The following is a 19,720-nucleotide window of genomic DNA, read 5'->3' on the forward strand; positions in this document are numbered from 1 at the left end:
GAGAGAAAGCAGAATTATTCGCAAATCACTTCTCAAACATATTCAAACCTTTAGATAGTAGAACTAGCAACGAAGATATTCGCCTATTAGATAAAATAGACAGTGTTACTATAAAACAGCAACTCTTAAAGAACTTGAATTCATTATTTCAAAGGATTTAAGTTCCAACAAGTATATACGCCCGTAGGTTCGGCCAGGCCGAATCTTATGTACACACAAACATTTTTTTTTTTATTTCAATCACGAAAATCGCGGATTCAATCATTTTTTTAATTGAAATGTCTTCAATCACGAAAATGATCGTATCAATCACCCATTATGATTGAAAACCAACACGATTTTCAATTAAAAATTTAATTGACTTTTGTCACGGAATCAATTAATTGTGTGATTGAATCAATTAAAAACGTGATTGATTTTTAACATAAAATTCAATCACAGTTTTAATTGAATCAATGAACATTTTAAGTAATTTCGCGACAAAAATCAATCAACTATTTGATACATTCAATTAAATAATTAATTGAAATTGGCTATAAATTTCATTCAAAAAAATTATATATTGCGCCCCCAAAATCGAATTTAGTTTTATTTTAAATAAAAGAAAATATGTGTTTCTTATTAAAAATATTCAATATTTTATTATTTTTTGAATTATGCAATATAAATTTGGTTCTTCTCAATTGTGTGTTTTGTTCTAGCATAACTTACACATACAATTACTATCAATAACAACTATAGGGTGAAAAAATAAACTATATAAATCATTATCGTCCTTATCATAATAATCATATCAGCATGTTCCTTCTAACATGTAGATGCGCCTAGATTTCAAATAAATCAGCAGCCTGTAAGCTAAATTAGCTTTTCTGAAAGTAAACAGAATAATTCGAATTTTATTTTGTTCAATTAAAAGTTAATTTTGTTAAACATTACCTGCATATAATATCAAGTTCAATTCTTAGTTCCAGGTTACAGATTTATAATCTTCTTTTGCAGTTGTAGTCTTTTAGCATAAAAAGGTGTATTAAGGAGCTCGGTAATTTAATTCCTTTCCAAAATGTCCACACATTGAAATCGTCTATTAAAATTTGAACCAATCAAAGACAAAAATAATGGGAAAGCAATGTAATATTTGGTATTATATTGATGATAACTTGCAAATTCTAGAAATAGAAAAAAATATAAATGGAAAAATACATATTTTTATTATATTCGGATATTTTTCATATTTTTAAATGCAAAAGGAAGAACTTTTTAACCATTACATAATTCAGCTCATTAGTTTATATATCAGATATACTGCTCTCTACTTGGGTTCAAACTGAAAAAGGCAGGTAAAACAAAAATTAATTTAATGCCAACGCTACTTCGCAACTTGAAGGTGAATCTTCCAACAAACCCATACCACTCTAGGTTTTAAGAAAACTAGGAGTGAAAAAACTTTATAATTTTAAAAGATCAATACGGTACCCACCTTTTGATTGCAAACATATTCTTATATATTTGACAAAATTATGGAGTTGATGGGATTGATTGGTCCATTTCACGAAATAAAATTGGTCACTAAAAGAAAATACATTATTTTATTCAGTTTAATGTAAACAGGCTTCAATGGAAAACGGTATTCACATTTCATAATTTCTTACCTTCAATAAACGTAGATTGTTTTCCATTTTTACAATACCACAAAACGCAAACACAGGTAATTTCAAATGCGTTCTGTCATATATTTTTCAAACCTTTACCACGTGGCCATTTATTGTTGCACACTTTATTTATTTCAACCCTTTGCTATGATTTGTTGTTGCGATCAAAATATTTATGCACACATTTTGAATGCAGCAGACAGAATGTCGCCAATCATGTTTTTCAATTTACGCGAAAAACCCAACCGTTCGTTACGAGTTACTTACACAGACTGATCTCTTCATCATACATTGTTGAATAAATATCCGTTCTCTTGTTCTCTTTTCGCTCTTTCCATTGCTCAAAATTATTCAATTTCAATCACAAAGGTGGTTGGATCAATCACATGTGTAATTGGAAACGGAAAAATTTTCAATCACGTTTGTAATTGAAAATTATTTCCGAATTGATTAACAAAATGATTGAATCAATTAATATTTTAATTGAAAAGGTAACAAAAATCAATCATTTTTTAAATTGGTTTCTATGCGGATTTGATTAAATAAGTAATTGAATCAATTAACATATTAATTGAATACCTTTCCAAATTCAATTAAGTGTTTAATTGAAAAAAATTTGGTTATAATTTTTTGTGTGTACCCTCCACCATGGATTGCGTAGAAACTTGTAGGAAAGACTGTCATCCACAATTGAATTACTTGGGTTGTGGTATCTTAAAACTTCTTAACATCCATATACCATATACTAGCACAATGTACCAAATTTCAACTGACTCGGATGAAATTTGCTCCTCCAAGAGGCTCTAAAACCAAATCTCGGGATCGGTTTAGACGGTTTCGGTGGTGTCGGCATTTATGTGAAAAGAGACATTTCTTATTCCCTAATTGATTTTGATGCAGAAGTGATTGGCATACGGACCCTTAACTTATCCCGTAATTATAATTTAATCGTAGTCTATATTCCACCCAACACGCCTATTATAGTATATAAAACTATTATCCAAGGAGTTTTCAACAAGGCCGAGCAATTGACAGGACGAACAATTGTTGCTGGCGATTTTAATGCCAAATCCACTCAGTGGGGTGACAAAATGACTGACACTCGCGGGAGGGTGGTTCATGATATGGGGTTGCAGTGCAATTTCTCTTGCATTAATGATGGGGAGCCAACTTTCAAAGTAGATGATCGTTACTCATCTGTGCTAGACCTTGCTTTCGCTAAGGACCTGCGCAGTATACCGGAGTGAAGAATCAGCAAAGTGAAGTTAACAAACAGTAACCATCTGCCTGTAATTATGGTGTTAGATCAACTTGGCAACCCTTTCACCCAAGGAAGAGAAGTGTGTCATAGAGCGGTTCTGCGGGAAATGTCTACTCTAAACGTCGGTGGAGCTATCCTAGATTTTAATAATAACATTGTTTCAATTTTGGAAAGAAATACAATAAGAATAGAACCGGGTAACCGATACCGACCCAAGTCATGGTGGACTTACCAAATAACACGTCTCTTTAGACTGAGGCAGGCGGCTAGGGCCAAATACTACAAAACAAGATCAAAGAGTGATCTGGAGGCGTTTCCAGACGCCGAAGATGCCTTACAAGATACTGTGAGAGCTCAAAAAAGGGAGAATTTCTCGGACTTCATTAGTGAATTGTCATCAGCGAGAACTTCTAAACAATTCTGGAATCTCACCAGAAACATCAGAAAATATAAACAGCCGAAAAATATGAACCAGTCCTGGGATAATGAACAAAAGGAAAAATTTTTGAGGCTTCAATCAATCAAAATCAAATTCAATCCACAACACAGGTTCAGGATTTTCCATCAAGTGATACAACAAGCTCAGCCCCCCAATTAGATTTTGATATACTGTGAAAATTTTTAAATACAAGGAGCAAAATCTCAGCGCCTGGAATAGACAAGGTTTCATATGAATTTATCAAGAATTTATCACCAGAGAATCAAAAATTTTTTTTTGAAATGACATATGGAGATCGAACCAGGTCCCGGAAATTTGGAGATATATACGGATAGCGCCAATACTGAAAAGGGATAAAGACCCAACCAAAATTGAAAATTATAGGCCTATCTCGTTGTTGAGTGTACCCCTCAAATGTTTGGAGGCTATGTTGAAAGACAATATTCAAAACTATGTGGAGTCTAAGAACCTACTTCCTATATATGATTATGGACTGATATGGACCACTTTTGGCATGGTTATTAAATATCATATACTACCACCACGTACCAAATTTCAACCAGATCGGATGAATTTTGCTCTTCCAAGGGGCTCCGGAAGTCAAATCTGGGGATCGGTTTATATGGGGCCTATATATAATTATTGACCGATTTCGACCAATTTTTGCATGGGTGTTTGAGGCCATATATTAACACCACGTACCAAATTTCAACTGAATCAGATGAATTTTGGTCTTCCAAGAGGCTCCGGAGGTCAAATCTGGTGATCGGTTTATATGGGGGCTATATATAATTATGGACCGATGTGGACCACTTTTTGCATGGTCATTAGAGACCATATACTAACACCATGTACCAAATTTCAGCCGGATCGGATGAAATTTGCTTCTCTTAGAGGCTCCGCAAGCCAAATCGGGGGATCGGTTTATATGGGGGCTACATGTAATAATAGACCGATGTAGACCAATTTGTGCATGGTTGTTAGAGACCATATACTAACACCATGTACCAAATTTCAGCCGGTTCGGGTGAAATTTGCTTCCCTTAGAGCTCCGTAAGCCAAATCGGGGGATCGGTTTATATGGGGGTTATATATAATTATGGACCGATGTGGACCAATTTTTGCATGGTTCTTGCTTCTCTTAGAGGCTCCCCAAGACAAATCGGGGGATCGGTTTATATGGGGGCTATATGTAATTATGGACCGATGTGGAATTTTGCATGGCTGTGAGAGAGCATATACTAACACCATGTACCAAATTTCAGCCAGATCGGATGATTCTTAGAAGATCCGCAAGCCAAATCTGGGGGTCTGTTTATATGGGGGCTATACGTAATAGTGGACCGATATGCCCATTTGCAATACCATCCGACCTACATCAATAACAACTACTTGTGCCAAGTTTAAAGTCGATACACACAAAAAATTATCACCAAAATTTTTTCAATTAAACACTTAATTGAATTTGGAAACGGATTCAATTAATATGTTAATTGATTCAATTAATTATTTAATCAAATCCGAATAAAAACCAATTAAAAAAATGATTGATATTTGTTACGTTTCCAATTAAAATATTAATTGATTCAATCAATTTGTTAATCAATTCGGAAATAATTTTCAATTACAAACGTGATTGAAATTTTTTCCGTTTCCAATTACACATGTGATTGATCCAATCACCTTTGTGATTGAAATTGAATAATTTTGAGCAATGGAAAGAGCGAAAAGAGAACAAGAGAATGGGTATTTATTCAACAATGTATGATGGAGAGATTAGTCTGTGGAAGTAACTCGTAACGAGCTGGTGGGTTTTTGTTTTTCGGGGAAATTGAAAAACAAGATTGGCGACATTCTGTCTGCTGCATTCAAAATGTGTGCATAAATATTTTGATCGCAACAACAAATCATAGCAAAGGGTTGAAATAAATAAAGTGTGCAACAATAAATGGCCACGTGGTAAAGGTTTGAAAAAATATATGACAGAACGCATTTGAAATTATCTGTGTTTTTGTTTTTTGGTATTGTAAAAATGGAAAACAATCTACGTTTATTGAAGATAAGAAATTGTGAAATGTGTGGACTAAGATAATATATATTTTTATTCAATTTTATTTCGTGAAATTGACCAATCAATCCCATCATTGTGAAATGTGAATACCGTTTTCCATTGAAGCCTGTTTACATTAAACGGACTAAAATAATATATTTTTTATTCATTTCTTTTAGTGACCAATTTTATTTCGTGAAATTGACCAATCAATCCCATCAACTCCATCATTTTATCAAATATATAATAATATGTTTGCAATAAAAAAGTGGGTACCGTATTGATCTTTTAAAATTATAATTTTTTTTCACTCCTAGTTTTCTTAAAACCAAGAGCGGTATGGGTTTGTTGGAAGATTCACCTTGAAGTTGCGAAGTAGCGTTGGCATTAAATTGCATTTTTGTTTTACCTGCCTTTTTGAGTTTGAACCCAAGTAGAGAGCAGTATATCTGGTATATAAACTAATGAGTTGAATTATGTAATGGTAAAAAAGTTATTTCTTTTGGATTTAAAAATATGAAAAATATCCGAAAATAATAAAAAATATGTATTTTCCATTTATATTTTTTCTATTTCCTGAATTTGCAAAGTACCATCAATATAATACCAAATATTACATTGCTTTCCCATTATTTTTGTCTTTGATTGGTTCAAATTTTAATAGACGATTTAATGTGTGGAAATTTTGGAAAGGAATTGCTACTAAAATTAAATTACCGAGCTCCTTAATACACCTTTTTATGCTAAAAGACTACAACTGCAAAAGAAGATTATAAATCTGCAACCTGGAACTAAGAATTGAACTTGATATTCTATGCAGGTAATGTTTAACAAAATTAACTTTTAATTGAACAAAATTAAATTTGAATTATTCTGTTTACTTTCAGAAAAACTAATTTAGCTTACAGGCTGCTGATTTATTGGAAATCTAGGCGCATCTACATATTAGAAGGAACATGCTAACATGGTTATTATTATAAGGAAGATAATGATTTATATAATTTATTTTTTCACCCTATAGTTGTTATTGATAGTAGTTGTATTTGTAAGTTATGTTAGAACAAAACACAAATGACAAGAATCAAATTTATTTGTCTATTGCATAATTCAAAAAATAATAAAATATTAAATATGTTTTATAAGAAACACATATTTTCTTTTATTTCAAAAGAAAAAAAAGCTAAATACGATTTTGGGGTCGCAATATATAAATTTTTTGATCGAAATTTATAGCCAATTTCAATTAATTATTTAATTGAATGAATCAAATAGTTGATTGATTTTTGTCGCGAAATTAATTAAAATTTTAATTGATTGAATTAAAACTGTGATTGAATTTTATGTTAAAAATCAATCACGTTTTTAATTGATTAAATCACACAATTAATTGATTCCGTGACAAAAGTCAATTAAATTTTTAATTAAAAATCGTGTTAGTTTTCAATCAAAATGGGTGATTGATACTATATTTTCGTGATTGAAGACATTTCAATTAATACTAGTATATACGGCCGTAAGTTCGGCCAGGCCGAAGCTTATGTACCCTCCATCATGGATTGCGTAGAAACTTCTTCTAAACACTGCCATCCAGAATCGAATTACTTAAGTTGCGGTAACGCTTGCCGATGGCAAGGTATCTTAAAACCTCCTAACACCATCTTCTAAATTGTATGTAAGTCCATACGTGGTATATATTAAATCAAAAAAGATCGATCCAATACGTATATAATTCAGTTTGACAAAGTAGACATACAATTTTGACAAAATTTTCTACAGAAATAAAATTTTAGCAAAATTTTCTATAGAAATAAAATTTTCACAAAATTTTCTATAGAAATAAAAATGTTGACAAAATTTTCTATAGAAAGAAAATTTTGACAAAAATTTCTACAGAAATAAAATTTTAACAAAATTTTCTATAGAAATAAACTTTTGACAAAATTTTCTATAGAAATAAAATCTTGGTAGATTATTTTTGCTCGAGTGGCAACCATGATTATGAACCGAATAAAATTTGAACAAAATTTTCTATAGAAATAAAATTTTGACAAAATTTTCTATAGAAATAAAATTTTGACAATGATGAAAATTTTATTATGAACCGAATAAAATTTTAACAAAATTTTCTCTAGAAATAAAATTTTGACAAAATTTTCTATAGAAATAAAATTTTTGGCTCTAGTGGCAACCATGATTATGAACCGAATAAAATTTGAACAACATTTTCTATAGAAATAAAATTTTGACAAAATTTTCTATAGAAATAAAATTTTGACAATGATGAAAATTTTATTATGAACCGAATAAAATTTTAACAAAATTTTCTATAGAAATAAAATTTTGGTAGATTATTTTTGGCTCTAGTGGCAACCATGATTATGAACCGATATGGACCAATTTTTGTGTGATTGGACCAATTTTGGTATGGTGGTTAGCGACCATATACTAACACCACGTTCCTAATTTGAACCGGATCGGATGAATTTTGCTCCTCCAAGAGGCTCCGGAAGTCAAATCTGGAGAACGTTTTATATGGGGGCTATATATAATTATGGACCGATATGGACCAATTCTGCCACGGTTGTTAAAGATCATATACTAACACCATGTTCCAAATTACAACCGGATTGGATGAAATTTGCTTCTCTTGGAGACTTCGCAAGCCAAATCTGGGGATCGGTTTATATGGGGGCTATATATAATTATGAACCGATGTGGACCAATTTTTGCATGGTTGTTAGAGACCATATACCAATACCATGTACCAAATTTCAGCCGGATCGGATGCAATTTGCTTCCCTTTGAGGCTTCGAAAGCCAAATCTGGAGATCGGTTTATATGGGGTCTATATATAATTATATGACCGATGTGGACCAATTTTTGCATGGTTGTTAGATACCATATACCAACATTATGTACCAAATTTCAGCCGGATCGGATGAAATTTGCTTCTCTTTGAGGCTCCGCAAGCCAAATCTGGGGATCGGTTTATATGGTGGGTATATATAATTATGGACCGATGTGGACCAATTTTTGCATGATTGTTAGAGACCATATACCAACACCATGTACAAAATTTCAGCCGGATCGGATGAAATATGCTTCTCTTAGAGGCTCCACAAGCCAAATCTGGGGATCGGTTTATATGGGGGCTATATATAATTATGGACCGATGTAAACCAATTTTTGCACGGTTGTTAGAGACCATATACTAACACCGTGTACCAAATTTCAGCCGGATCGGATGACATTTGCTTCTCTTTTAGGCTCTGCAAGCCAAATCTGGGGATCGGTTTATATGGGGGCTATATATAATTATGGACCGATGTGGACCAATTTTTGCATGGTGTGTAGAGACCATATACCAACACCATATACCAAATTTCAGCCGGATCGGATGAAATATGCTTCTGTTAGAGGCTCCACAAGCCAAATCTGAGGGTCCCTTTATATGGGGGCTATACATAAAAGTGGACCGATATGGCCCATTTTCAATACCATCCGACCTACATCGATAACAACTACTTGTGCCAAGTTTCAAGTCGATAGCTTGTTTCGTTCGGAAGTTAGCGTGATTTCAACAGACGGACGAACGGACGGACGGACATGCTTAGATCGACTCAGAATTTCACCACGTCCCAGAATATATATACTTTATGGGGTCTTAGAGCAATATTTCGATGTGTTACAAACGGAATTACAAAGTTAATATACCCCCATCCTATGATGGAGGGTATAAAAATGATTGAATCAGCGATTTTCGTGATTGAAATCAAAAAATTTTTTTTTGTGTGTAGCTTCTTTCGTTCGGAAGTTAGCGTGATTTCAACAGACATGCTCAGATCGACTCAGAATTTCACCACGACCAAGAATATATATACTTTATGGGGTCTTAGAGCAATATTTCGATGTGTTACAAACGGAATGACAAAGTTAATATACCCCCATCCTATGGTGGAGGGTATAAAAATTAACTTAGTATATATTCTAAGAAAGTGGAGGAAAACAAAAGTCGTTTTCATACCTAACGGGGAAATCCTTTCACTCGAGTGCGAAGGATTTCCGACTAATCAGCTTATCTTCATTCCTTCTTAAGACTCTGGAGAGGCTGATAGATATTTATCATAGAACTGGCATCGATTCAATATTGCTCCCGAAACGAAAACATGCTAACACGAAGGGAAGGTCTACTAAGACCGCTTTGCATGAATTAGTCAGCTTTATTGAAAGCTCACTATCTGTCAATGTATTCATTTCATTTCTACACGCTCACAAAAAATCGCTTCTGTAACATATACTCCCAAACATATTTTGCTTCAAGCATATACATTTTTGGTATTGCCCAAACATTTATATGTTTGATCTCTTCCAATATATAATATGTTTGAAAGCATATTGGTCTAAACAATATATGTTTGGGTAGTCTAAGTTCCAAACATTTTGTATTTTTGCATCCAAATTCAATAATGTTGTCTTCCAAAAAACAATATGTTATTATGTGAACATATAATATGTTTGGAAGCATTTTGCACCCAAAAATATTATATGCTTAAAAAAATTCTCCCAAACAATATTGTGCTCAAAATTTTATTTATTTATTTATTTATATATTTACAATCATAATGAATTATGAAAATAAACAGGTAATATAGGTGCTAACAACATAGGTTTTCGACCTGAATGCTCAAAATTTTGTTTCTGCCCAATTGTATATTCCCCCACATCTTTCTCACTTCCACGAGATTTTTTAGTTCTTAGCAATAATACAAACATTGTAGAAGAAATTATTCAATTGTATGATTTTTTTATTTTAATTTTACCTTTTGCCGGACGGGGATTCGAACAGCGGACCACACAGTTTGTAAGGATCAAAGAAGTAGCTGATCAATTGCCCAAGGAAAAATAAAATGTTAATTTTGTAATAACAAGCAACAACCACCAACTTAATTCAATATCGCTCCCTGTTAAATAGCGCTCCAAGCTACTAAACACATATATGTTTATAGGCTATTTCTAAATTAATATATGTTTGCATCCAAGCATATTATATTTACAAACATTTTATGTCCCAAACATAATATGTTCTAACATATTAACATATATGTCCCAAACATGTTATGCTAGTTTATGAACATTATATACTTGCACTCAAAAATATTGTGTTTAAAAATTTGTGTTCCAAACATATAATGTTTATAGCCAAACATATGAAAAACAGTCTTTTTCACCGTGTATACATCGAAGGAGCATCCATTGACAACTCTGAATCTTGACCAAGGGATACTTTACCTTTAGGCTGTTAGACCAAATTCTAACGAAGCGACGTATCTCAACCACACTACACACAAGAAATTATCATCAGAAATTTTTCAATTAAACACTTTATTTTATTTGGAAACGGATTCAATTAATATGTTAATTGATTCAATTAATTATTTAATCAAATCCGAATAAAAACCAATTATAAAAATGATTGATATTTGTTACGTTTCCAATTAAAATATTAATTGATTCAATCAATTTGTTAATCAATTCGGAAATAATTTTCAATTACAAACGTGATTGAAAAATTTTCCGTTTCCAATTACACATGTGATTGATCCAACCACCTTTGTGATTGAAATTGAATAATTTTGAGCAATGGAAAGAGCGAAAAGAGAACAAGAGAACGGATATTTATTCAACAATGTATGATGGAGAGATCAGTCTGTGTAAGTAACTCGTAACGAACAGTTGGGTTTTTGTTTTTCGAGTAAATTGAAAAACATGATTGGCGACATTCTGTCTGCTGCATTCAAAATGTGTGCATAAATATTTTGATCGCAACAACAAATCATAGCAAAGGGTTGAAATAAATAAAGTGTGCAACAATAAATGGCCACGTGGTAAAGGTTTGAAAAAATATATGACAGAACGCATTTGAAATTATCTGTGTTTTTGTTTTTTGGTATTGTAAAAATGGAAAACAATCTACGTTTATTGAAGATAAGAAATTGTGAAATGTGTGGACTAAGATAATATATATTTTTATTCAATTTTATTTCGTGAAATTGACCAATCAATCCCATCATTTTATCAAATATATAAGAATATAAAAATATGTTTGCAATCAAAAGGTGGGTACCGTATTGATATTTTAAAATTATATTTTTTTCATTCCTAGTTTTCTTAAAACCAAGAGCGGTATGGGTTTGTTGGATGATTCACCTTGAAGTAGCGTTGGCATTAAAATGAATTTTTGTTTTACCTGCCTTTTTCAGTTTGAACCCAAGTAGAGAGCAGTATATCTGATATATAAACTAATGAGCTGAATTATGTAATGGTAAAAAAAGTTATTTCTTTTGGATTTAAAAATATGAAAAATATCCGAAAATAATAAAAATATGTATTTTCCATTTATATATTTTCTATTTCGAGAATTTGCAAAGTATCATCAATATAATACCAAATATTACATTGCTTTCCCATTATTTTTGTCTTTGGTTGGTTCAAATTTTAATAAACGATTTCAATGTGTGGACATTTTGGAAAGGAATTGTTACTAAAGTTAAATTACAGAGCCTTTTTATGCTAAAAGACTACAACTGCAATAGAAGATTATAAATCTGATATTCTATGCAGGTAATGTTTAACAAAATTAGCTTTTAATTGAACAAAGTTAAATTCGAATTATTCTGTTTACTTTCAGAAAAACTAATTTAGCTTACAGGCTGCTGATTTATTAGAAATCTAGGCGCATCTACACCCTCACAAAAAATCGCTTCTGTAACATATACTCCCGAACATATTTTGCTTCAAGCATATACATTTTTGGGTATTGCCCAAACATTTATATGTTTGATCTCTACCAATATATAATATGTTTGAAAGCTTATTGGTCTAAACACTATATGTTTGGGTAGTCTAAGTTCCAAACATTTTGTATTTTTGTATCCAAATTCAATAATGTTGTCTTCCAAAAAACAATATGTTATTATGTGACCATATAATATGTTTGGAAGCATTTTGCACCCAAAAATATTATATGCTTAAAAAAATTCTCCCAAACAATATTGTGCTCAAAATTTTATTTATTTATTTATATATTTACAATCATAATGAATTATGAAAATAAACAGGTAATATAGGTGCTAACAACATACGTTTTCGACCTGAATGCTCAAAATTTTGTTTCTGCCTAATTGTATATTCCCCCACATCTTTCTCACTTCCACGAGATTTTTTAGTTCTTAGCACCTTTTTCTGTAATACAAACATTGTAGAAGAAATTATTCAATTTTTTTATTTTAATTTTACCTTTTGCCGGACGGGGATTCGAACAGCGGACCACACAGTTTGTAAGGATCAAAGAAGTAGCTGATCAATTGCCCAAGGAAAAATAAAATGTTAATTTTGTAATAACAAGCAACAACCACCAACTTAATTCAATATCGCTCCCTGTTAAATAGCGCTCCAAGCTACTAAACACATATATGTTTATAGGCTATTTCTAAATTAATATATGTTTGCATCCAAGCATATTATATTTACAAACATTTTATGTCCCAAACATAATATGTTCTAACATATTAACATATATGTCCCAAACATGTTATGCTAGGTTATGAACATTATATGGTTGCACTCAAAAATATTGTGTTTAAAAATTTGTGTTCCAAACATATAATGTTTATAGCCAAACATATGAAAAACAGTCTTTTTCATCCGTGTACATATTAGAAGGAATAATGGTTCATATAGTTTATTTTTTCATCCTATAGTTGTTATTGATAGTAATTGTATGTGTAAGTTATGTTAGAACAGAACACAAATGACAAGAATCAAATTTATTTGTCTTTTGCATAATTAAAAAAATAATAAAATATTAAATATGTTTTATAAGAAACGCATATTTTCTTTTATTTCAAATAAAACTAAATACGATTTTGGGGGCGCAATATATAAATTTTTTGATTTAAATTTATAGCCAATTTCAATTAATTTTCTAATTGAAATTGGCTATAAATTAATCAAATAGTTGATTGATTTTTTTAAATCAAATAGTTGATTGATTTTGATCGCGAAATCAAATAAAATTTTAATTGATTCAATTAAAACTGTGATTGAATTTTATGTTAAAAACCAATCACGTTTTTAATTGATTCTATCACACAATTAATTGATTCCTTGACAAAAGTCAATTAAATTTTAAATTGAAAATCGTGTTGGTTTTCAATCAAAATGCGTGATTGATTCTATCATTTTCGTGATTGAATTAAATTAAAAAAATGATTGAATCCGTGATTTTCGTGATTGAAATCAAAATTTTTTTTGTGTGTAGGACAAGCAAACCTACAACGGTATGTGAACAGAGGCACTCCCTAAGGAGAAGTTCTATCACCTCTGCTTTGGAATGTTGCTATAAACAATCTTCTGGTTTTCCTAGAAAAAGAACGAATAAAAGTGGTGGCATACGCACATGATGTGGCTCTTGCAGTAACTTCCCATCCCCACTCAGGGAAATGGGCAAAGGAGAATGGTTCAGACAGAACTAATCGTATACTGCAAAATTCCCATCTCCTTAGGTGGTATTAAAATTCCCTTTGGTGAGTGTGCAAAATATCTTGGGGTTATATTGGACAGGAAGCTGACCTTTAAGCTCAATATTGAAGGTCGAGAAAAGCCACAGTAGCCTTGTGTTCGTGCAAAAAGGCATTGGGAAAAAATTGGGGGCTAAAACTGAAAATTGTGTATTGGTTGTACCTATGGTTAGACCTATATTGCAGTAGGTGTTGTGGTCTGGTGGTCGGCGCTTCAGCAGCCTACAAGTTTATATAAAGTTAAGCGAATGGCGTGCTTGTGTCTCCCAGGCGTATTCAGTAAAACAGATACCCATAATGTCATGCTGCATCTATTGCCCTTTGACATATTGGCCAAACAGTCAGTAGCAACAACTGCTGTGCGGTTGTGTGTGTCGTCGGAAAACATGTACGGTAACAATTCGGTCCACAAAATAATGTCATAAGTGCCAAACATAGAGGAATATGTTACTCTCTGGGGAAACCGTTTTTCGACAAAAAGTTTAAAACTCTAATTTCCAACAGTAAGGCGTGGAGCACACAGAGCCCGGCGAATAAAGGTTATATAGATGTCTACACTGATGGCTCCAAAGTGGATGGAGAAATGGGTTTCGGGGTATATTCTAAAGATATAAAAGAATAAAAGAGATGGCAAATTGGCTGAGAAGTAAAGTTCCAACAAATTTTGACTTTAATAAAGGGTGATTTGTTAAGAGCTTGATAACTTTTTTTTAAAAAAAAAACGCATAAAATTTGCAAAATCTCATCGGTTCTTTATTTGAAACGTTAGATTGGTCCATGACATTTACTTTTTGAAGATAATTTCATTTAAATGTTGACCGCGGCTGCGTCTTAGGTGGTCCATTCGGAAAGTCCAATTTTGGGCAACTTTTTCGAGCATTTCGGCCGGAATAGCCCGAATTTCTTCGGAAATGTTGTCTTCCAAAGCTGGAATAGTTGCTGGCTTATTTCTGTAGACTTTAGACTTGACGTAGCCCCACAAAAAATAGTCTAAAGGCGTCAAATCGCATGATCTTGGTGGCCAACTTACCGGTCCATTTCTTGAGATGAATTGTTCTCCGAAGTTTTCCCTCAAAATGGCCATAGAATCGCGAGCTGTGTGGCATGTAGCGCCATCTTGTTGAAACCACATGTCAACCAAGTTCAGTTCTTCCATTTTTGGCAACAAAAAGTTTGTTAGCATCGAACGATAGCGATCGCCATTCACCGTAACGTTGCGTCCAACAGCATCTTTGAAAAAATACGGTCCAATGATTCCACCAGCGTACAAACCACACCAAACAGTGCATTTTTCGGGATGCATGGGCAGTTCTTGAACGGCTTCTGGTTGCTCTTCACTCCAAATGCGGCAATTTTGCTTATTTACGTAGCCATTCAACCAGAAATGAGCCTCATCGCTGAACAAAATTTGTCGATAAAAAAGCGGATTTTCTGCCAACTTTTCTAGGGCCCATTCACTGAAAATTCGACGTTGTGGCTCGTTAGTAAGTCTATTCATGATGAAATGTCAAAGCATACTGAGCATCTTTCTCTTTGACACCATGTCTGAAATCCCACGTGATCTGTCAAATACTAATGCATGAAAATCCTAACCTCAAAAGAATCACCCTTTATATACTCAGACAGTCAACCTGCAATAAAATCCTTGAACTCTGTGTGCCTTAACTCGAACACGGCCTTCGACTCCCGCAAATCTCTCAACTAGATTGCTGAGCAGTACAATATCAATACCAGGAAACAGCAAAGCGGATGAGTTAGCAAGGCTAGGAACTACCTTACATATTCCAGGGGAAATAGAATCTGTTGGTATGCCTCTGCCTACATGCAAGCTCATACTGCGTGAGATGCAGTATGAGCTTGCAATTCTCAGATGGGAGAATTGCAAGGGTTGCAACGACACTAAGCAAATATGGTCCATCTATAAACCGCACACTAAATATATTAGTGTTTTCAAGACGTCAGAGATCACTTCTGATATCTGCTATAACGGATCGCTGCCTTATAGACGAGATGGTGGCAATTGTTTTGCAAGTGAAATATGAGTAATGTACGAGCTGTCATGATGCGGAGGAAAAGGAATCAATTAGACACCTGTTGCGTGAGTGTTTTGCATTTTGTGTAAGGCATAGGCGAATTTTAGGAGCATACAGCTTTAGATTACTGACGGAATTGAAAAATGTTAACTTAAGCAGTCTCCTAATGTTTTTGGAACAATCTGGTTGGTTGAACAGACTGAAATTAATAGGGTGGTTTCAGTGGTTAAAACAATATGCCTATATGTAATAGGTAATTTTAGTTAATGTGGTATCACAATGGACGGAATAGTCCATAAATCGGGCTGCCCAACCTAAAATCATAGTCCATTCCCTTTATATCAAGCACTGTTCTTTTCTGACTTAAATAACACATTTTGACATTTGGTATTACAAATTTTGTATAGTATTTATTTTTTAGTTATCTTTATAAACAAATAATATGAAATTATTAGTTATAGTAGTTATAGTTCTGCATAAATATAATGCAGAACATCCATTCGAAATCTTGTCAAAATTTTTGGAATGAAAGGGTTTGCTTCTTTAAATTTTGTGGGCGCCGAAAACTATGATTTATAAGTATAATTGTTTGGCGATATAGGTTGCTTGCACATTTATGGTTACAGCGATAATTGTCTGTTGATGACAATAACAGCTACGTAACACATTGGATATTCTGTTGGATTACGAATGAATGGTCTGCGTTTCAATTCCCCGTACGGACAAAAAATCCAATTTATAAAATTGGACAATTTCTTCTATATTGTTTGTATAACACAAAAAGGCGCTAAGAACTAATTAAACCTCTTGGAAGTAAGAATGATGTTAGGGAAGATGCAATTAGCCAGATACCAATCTATACACGCCTGGACTGTACATGTTTCGGTTCGGGCGAATGAACCTTTCCACAGCCTTTAGTATAGTCTGGCTGGGAGAGATAACTCAATTTTGGGCCCTTTATGCTAACTCCTTATGGAGAAAACATTTGGGAAATTTCCTCTTACAAATTGAATCATCTTTTCTCCCACTGTACATCATCTTTTCATATAACTTACAAGTCCCTTAATCTTATTTTTATTTCGTTTTGTTACATAGTAATGCAACAACACGAAATTTATTTTTAGAAAGCTAATTTGTTAGAATTCACCTAAGTGGTGAACAGTCGAACAATGCTTGTTGTTTCTACAGTCAACTACAACATATGACAATTAACAGAAACTGGTTTCCAGGATACAACAACAATTCTAACGCGTACATTAGAATTGTTGTTGTATCCTGGAAACCAGTTTCTGTTAATTGTCATATGTTGTAGTTGACTGTAGAAACAACAAGCATTGTTCGACTGTTCACCACTTAGGTGAATTCTAACAAATTAGCTTTCTAAAAATAAATTTCGTGTTGTTGCATTACTATGTAACAAAACGAAATAAAAATAAGATTAAGGTACTTGTAAGTTATATGAAAAGATGATGTACAGTGGGAGAAAAGATGATTCAATTTGTAAGAGGAAATTTCCCAAATGTTTTCTCCATAAAGGTGGGTACTATGTTCGGTTTTCGAGTTGAAAATCACTTTATTTTCGCGATTACTTTTCCTGAAATAATCAAAATTATAAATTAAAACCAAAATATTCCTGTAAAGTCTTGTCGAAATCTAGGGGAACAAGAAACTTCGCATCAATTGAGTTAATTTGTCTGCTTCATATTGAACTGTTTTAATAAAGTAACCGCGAAAATTTCAACTCGAAAAGCGAACATAGTACTTACCTTAAGGAGTTAGCATAAAGGGCCCAAAATTGAGTTATCTCTCCCAGCCAGACTATACTAAAGGCTGTGGAAAGGTTCATTCGCCCGAACCGAAACATGTACAGTCCAGGCGTGTATAGATTGGTATCTGGCGTTTTCTTTTCAATGGCTCTATTAACCATGTTCCTTAATCTATATCTGTCCATAAAAGCTCGAAAAATAATTGTATAATTAGATATAATGCATTTGGACGTCAATTGCCTGTTTCATTATCAGGCTAACATGAAAAATAATTAGCCAGAATATCTAACATTTTGTTGAGTTAGTCTGCATCAACGTCTTTCACAAAAAATATATGCATACTTTTCTTAGGTGAAGCTAGCTTGTTGGGGAGTATATTTTACCGGTAAAATCGCGATTTCGTCCATGGTGCAGTGTAAAGCTGTAAAAACTGATATGTATACAACATATTAAATTGATTGCCAACTGCAATACAGTGGGATGGTGTATTTGGAAAGTATAAAAAGGTTTCCACTTTATTTCTATTTTGAACGTGTGGGATAGTTTTGTGTCGTTCCGGAAAGAACTATTGTTCTATAGAACTATAGTAAGTTCAAAAGAACTATAGTGAATGAAATTTTTCGTTTTTTTGCGAATGTGACGGCACTAGTCCGTCACTTTCGCTGCTATAAATAGTTTCTTTTCTTATTTAATATCTCATTCCACTTTGGTCAGCTGTTTGACACCATCATATGCAAAGACAATCTCAGAGAAAAGGTAAGAGAGAAAACAAATGTGAAAGATGCTAAAACGAACCATTGAAGCTGCATTTATTAAAAAAATTAAAAAAAAAAACATGTAAGTAAAATAGAAAGTCGGGCGGGCCGACTATATTATACTCTAAACTACTCCTACTGAATTAATAAACATTGTTAGCGAGGTATTGGTTGTTTGGGAGATAAACTGGGAGATCCATACTTAAGAACATTAAGGGGTACATGTTTATGGGAGTTTTATCACAATCTGAACAGAAATGCCTGATATTAGGAGCTACAGAATTAGTATGCCGCTAATATTGATTCCATTATTAAAAAAAGAGGAAATCATTTCAATTATTTCATTTTTATCGAGTACCTACACAACAAAATTAAAACCTTATAATTACAGTGCAGGATTATAAATGTTAAAACATCTAAATATATGTATAGTAATTACATTTTGAAGTTAAAAAAGAAGAAATAAAAATTAAAATAAATAAAATTAATATTAATAGAAAAAAATATAGAAAATTCTAACTGTGAAATAAAGTTTGAATATTCTTTTTAGAAGATAATGCGTTGCTGGTGCATTGTAAACCCGGTATCAAAAGACTTTTTGCCAGGAAAAGTCGAATATTGACTGGTGTGTATGAATGAGTAACCCATAAAGCACGTAACTTTGCATATGACTGTCCAACGACTGTGTTTATATGGCTCGACCAACTCAAAGTGCTATTGAATACCACTCCTAAAAAATTGAAACTTGAGTAGCATTGGTTGACAAATAAGAGTATTATGACCAGATTTGGGAAAATCAAGCAATTTTGGCAATTTTCAAAAATTTGAAAGGTATACGTACAAACAAAATTTTTAATAATTTATTAGTAAATATAAGAAATATCTAAAAGCGCAATCTTTGAGCTAAATGGTCAAGCAAATAAAAAAATTGAAATTTATTGAGCCGTTTGCTTGCTGTATGTAGCCTCTAGAAATCAAAAAATGCAGAAAATTTCCGCAATTTTTTTTTCAATGCATTATATTTTTTTCGAAAAAAAAATTATATAAGTTTGCATATTTTTTTATATATTCTTGGAACAATAAGGTATAAAAAACAAGTAAGGGAAGTCTAAAGTCGGGCGGGGCCGACTATATTGTACCCTGCACCACTTTGTAGATCTAAATTTTCGATACCATATCACATCCGTC

At 32.7% G+C, this 19,720-nt stretch overlaps 2 long non-coding RNA genes across 2 annotated transcripts; one reads left to right on the forward strand and one right to left on the reverse strand.

The window, feature by feature from the left end:
* Positions 1 to 610: 610 nt before the first annotated feature.
* On the reverse strand, positions 611 to 1,892 carry LOC142230402 (uncharacterized). The gene is made up of 3 exons (XR_012720674.1): positions 1,478 to 1,892; positions 1,269 to 1,324; positions 611 to 1,166 (listed from the first exon to the last, which is right to left on the reverse strand). It is a non-coding gene; the product is annotated as an uncharacterized LOC142230402 (long non-coding RNA).
* Positions 1,893 to 6,095: 4,203 nt separating this feature from the next.
* Positions 6,096 to 6,545, forward strand: LOC142228249 (uncharacterized). Its single transcript, XR_012720109.1, has 2 exons — positions 6,096 to 6,219; positions 6,287 to 6,545. It is a non-coding gene; the product is annotated as an uncharacterized LOC142228249 (long non-coding RNA).
* Positions 6,546 to 19,720: the final 13,175 nt, after the last annotated feature.

This window comes from Haematobia irritans, chromosome 3 (genome assembly GCF_050003625.1).
Source record: "Haematobia irritans isolate KBUSLIRL chromosome 3, ASM5000362v1, whole genome shotgun sequence".
NCBI classification, from domain to species: domain Eukaryota; kingdom Metazoa; phylum Arthropoda; class Insecta; order Diptera; family Muscidae; genus Haematobia; species Haematobia irritans.